This window comes from Macrobrachium rosenbergii, chromosome 53 (assembly GCF_040412425.1).
Source record: "Macrobrachium rosenbergii isolate ZJJX-2024 chromosome 53, ASM4041242v1, whole genome shotgun sequence".
Taxonomy (NCBI): Eukaryota; Metazoa; Arthropoda; class Malacostraca; order Decapoda; family Palaemonidae; genus Macrobrachium; species Macrobrachium rosenbergii.
The window spans coordinates 40,491,952-40,496,951 of NC_089793.1; the positions used below are offsets into that span (position 1 = coordinate 40,491,952).

At 32.1% G+C, this 5,000-nt stretch overlaps 1 protein-coding gene across 1 annotated transcript in view; it reads left to right on the forward strand.

Annotated features, from left to right (window-relative positions):
- LOC136834412 (uncharacterized) overlaps positions 1-5,000 on the forward strand; it is a 346,463-nt gene that overhangs the window by 207,624 nt on the left and 133,839 nt on the right. The window lies entirely within an intron of this gene.

Genomic DNA, 5,000 nt, shown 5'->3' on the forward strand with positions numbered 1-5,000 from the left:
TATATATACAGTATATATATAATCATATATATACATATAGTTATATTATTATCTATATAGATACACGTATAATGTTTAATTACCCTTCAAAAAAGTTTAAAAAATGTATATTGGGCTTTAAAAGTTAAAGTTAATTAAGTATACCTAAGTTTAACCAGACCACTGAGCTGATTAACAGCTCTCCTAAGGCTGGCCCGAAGGATTAGATTTATTTTACGTGGCTAAGAACCAATTGGTTACCTAGCAACGGAACCTACAGCTTATTGTGGATTCCGAACCACATTATACCGAGAAATGAATTTCTATCAAGGAATGCTATGTTGCAGCTTTTATGGTGGTCGCATGCTCACCGCTAGGCTGCTCCACAACGAAGTGACTTATAAATGCCCTTAATAAGATTGTATCATAACCTGCTATATTCTATCACGACATTCATAAAACTATCAGGTATGTCTGGGGCTGTCAATGTTAAATCAATTTCATATTATATTTTTTTTACCATTTCTAATGTGGCGTGACGTCGCAATGTTAAAAACAGTCACTATGATGTCACAAAAGTTAAGTATACCTTAGTTTAACCAGACCACTGAGCTAATTAACAGCTCTCCTAGGGCGGGCCCAAAGGATTAGACTTATTTTACGTGGCTATGAACCAATTGGATACTTAGCAATGGGACCTACAGCTTATTGTGGAATCCGAACTACATTATAGCGAGAAATGAATTTCTATCACCAGAAATAAATTCCCCTAACTCTTCATCAGCCGGCCGGGGGAATCGAACTCCGGCCCATCGAGTTACAGTCCGCAGCTCAACCGACTCACCCAACGAAGAGCTGAATGCCCTTATAAAATTATATCATAACCTGCTATATTCTATCACAACATTTATAAAGCTGTCAGGTATGTCTGAGGCCGTCAATGTTAAATCAATTTCATATTATATTTTATTTACCATTTCTAATGTGGCGTGACATAGCACTGTTAAAAACAGTCACTATGATGTCACAGTGACACCATAAACCACCTGGCAGTAGAAGACTATGAGTCCGTGATTTCGATGTCACAACACATGATACAAAGCCACAAGCCTCTTGATGATGTTGAAACAATTATAATAACGTGACAGCGTCTAAACAAGGTTGCATTACAATATATATATGTTATATATATATATATATATATATATATATGTATATATATATATATATATATATATATATATATATATATATATATATATATATGAAGATAAAAGGCCCATAAAACACTATTTGAACATTTGCAACCATATATTTTAGCCACTTTTCTGTGCCCCTGTTCACTGGAAAAATATGGACAGATGAAATGTTACAGGGTATATATATTACATATATATATATATATATATATATATATATATATATATATATATATATATATATATATATACCCTTGTAACATTTCATCTGTCCACATTTTCAGGTGAACAGGGGCACAGAAGGAAGTGCCTGAAATATATATTGCAATGGTATACTTCTTTTTTTTTTTCAACGTTCAAACAGTGTTTTATGTGCATTTTTATCTTCATATTATACTGTAGTATTACAGTAAAAACATTCATATATATATATATATATATATATATATATATATATATATATATATCGATCAGAAGCTTGCGCAAAATAAATGACTGATAAGAGAACTCAGGAGTAATTAATGAATTAGGGACTTCAACTTGAACGAAAGGAAAACTTAGTCTATGCCTCCTGGTAGTTCACCGTTGGCTGTTGCATCAACTTTTAGATTTTGTAATGTGTTAATGCAACCTTGTTTAGACAACTATCACGTTATTATAATTCTTTTAACATAAGACATATATATATATATATATATATATATATATATATATATATATATATATACACATATACATACAGTATATATATATATATATATATATATATATATATTATATATATATATATATATATATATATATATATATATATATATATATATATATATATATATATATATATATATATATAATACAAAAACAGTATTTCTCTGTTTCCTTCTGCCTATCATCTGGGTATCATAATGTAACAAAACGAAATGTTCTTGCATTTTTTCGTATCTGTTAAAAAAAATCTCTAATATTTTCTTTCCATTTATCAAAAAATCATACCAGGAAGATTACCGATTTTTATGTGTTTTAATAAGTGGTCATGGCACTCCAACTTGCTTGCATCCCGTAAAACAAAAGTATATCGCTAGAACCTTACCTCGTGTCTGTTAAAAAAGGAAAATATTCCTGACACCCCTGGCTGTTAAAGCAATAAATAACCTGACATTCAAATCTCACTTTGCTTGCTAAACCAAATAACGTATCCTAGGTACCCAAACACACACACACACACACGCACACACATGCACACACGTGCACACACGAAATTCCTATTGCTCCCTTGTCTTTGTCAAAGCTGAAAACCAATATTTCAGAAAACCCCGGCACTTGATGTGTCTGTTAAAACAGAAAAAGATACCTCAGACATTCCAATCCTGTTTGTGTCTGTTACACGAGAAAGTAGATATTTCCGTCGACTCAATTCCACGTGTCTATTAGAAACCAATAAATATTCAAAGGACCAACAGCGAAAAAATTTTTGTGCCCCTTCAAAAATATTATTCCTATAAATATTTCAGATACCTCCAATATTTCTGGCGTCTGCTAAGAGAGAAAATAATATCATACCGTCTTCCTTTAAGCCTATTAGAAAAGTTGCGAGATTTTCAAGTTAAGATATTTTCAATACTCCAACTAGCTCTAAGTCTGTTAAAACAGATAAAGATATTTCCGACGCTCCAAGTGTCTGTTAGAACAGAAAGATATTAACAGTTTATCATCACAAGTATCTGATAAAACAAAACAAGAGAAAGAGGCATTACGGGCACTGCAACGTCACCTGTGTCTGTTAAAACGGAAAAGGGATATCCGAGCGTCCCTTTACATCTGTTAGAGCGAGGGGAAAAAATAAGAGACCGAAGGGAATTAACGGAAAAAACCCAGCAGAGAATGCCACCAACTGCTCCTTGGGATTATGTTGTTTCCAATTGGAAGATTGTGTCTTTATCCCTTCGATACCACAGGGGAGGGAGAGTGGCTGATTGTGTTTAATTCTTTCAGTCTGGCAGTTTTCTTACCAATATCATCTTCTCATATTAAAATTTTCCAGTCGCTACTTGATTATTGTGTGGTTTAAATTTCTATTCATTTGTTCTCAGTTCTCATCATTTCCATGAAATTTCTCTTAACAGCCTCTGATTATTCTGTATTTTCAAAATAGGCCATTTTATTTCCTCTAATATCGATTTTACGTTGTGTTTATCTTCATATTAAAAGCATATTCTTTTAAACTGGCATATGAACATATTTTCGTAACCAATATGCGTAATTGTAATTCTTTACTATTGTAACTATACCGCTCATATTAAAAAATATACACAAACAAATACGATATGACAGATTATTTCCTAAAACATTCTATAAAAAAAAGTCTGTAGAAAACTCCTTATCTATTATGAACACTGATATTCTCAACTGACTTCGTGAGAAGATAATTCAGAAGGCATTTAGGTACAAATGTAATGGACGAGAGAGAAAGTCACAGAACAGATGAAATAAGTAAGAAAGGAGGGTGCGTGTGAAAGATCTGGAGGGAAACTGGAGTGTTTATGGAAGCCAATGTCGGAATGCAGGAAGGGGTTGTTGAGGCAACTCTCCTTTATGGAAAAGAAGTGTGGTTGCTGAATGCGACTGAAAGAAAAAAGGTTGAAGATTTTGAGGACTGTTTGCATGGTATGTGTAGGAATTACTGGAGTGGTGGTGATAAATACGGAAATACACAGTGTAAATCAAAGTTAGGATATGTGGAATTATGGCTCACATCGTTTTGAGATGGTTCGGTCAAGGGGACGGAATGGACGGTGGCAGTTTGGCGAAATGGGTACTGGAAAGACCGTGGTATTCAGAAGGAAAAATATTGCATGCAAAATCAGGCGAGTAGCGCAGTTGTGCCCGGGGGTTCAACGTGGTGCTGATGAGCGTACTATGAAGGCGTATGAAGCGGCTAAGAGTGTGAATGTTTACTGCATGAGAGGTTCATCCACGATTCAGCAGTTAGGGTGCGAATGGGTTAATGACCATTTTCTTGTTATTTCTCTGAGTTGTTTACTCCATTATTGGAGAGTCTCTGTTGAAACAAAATTCTACACGCACACACACTATATATATATATATATAAATATATATATATATATATATATATATATATATATATATATATATATATATATATATATATATATATATATATATATATATACTTGTAACCAATGTATGTGTGTGTGTTTGTGTCTGTAGAATTTTTGTTTCAACTTGAGACAACTCCATTAATAAATGAATAAATAAATAAATATATATGTATATATATATATATATATATATATATATAATATATATATATATATATATATATATATATATATATATATATATATCAGTATGTATACACACACACACACACACACACACACATATATATATATATATATATATATATATATATATATATATACATATATATATACGCTACGTATACTACATTTAAAAAAAGTAAAAGCAATTCACAGAGTAGAATATTCGACGGACAAACAGAGATCTCTCATAAGTTAACGATACTACTGAAAGTTGGCGAGCGTGCTTGAAAATCAAATAAACCACGATATAAAACCGAAGCAAACGAAGAAATAAAAAAAGCAATTAATCATTTCAATCAGCCTTGCATGCAATATTCATTTGCAATGGCATATATTCAGAATTAGTGTACAATAACCAGCCATTATGTGGATTTCCTCCCGATTACAAACCATTAATCATCGGTCCATAAAATGAAAAAAAAAAAAAAGTTTTTTTTTTTAGCAACATACTCATTTCACGTCGACTCTCATATGTTGC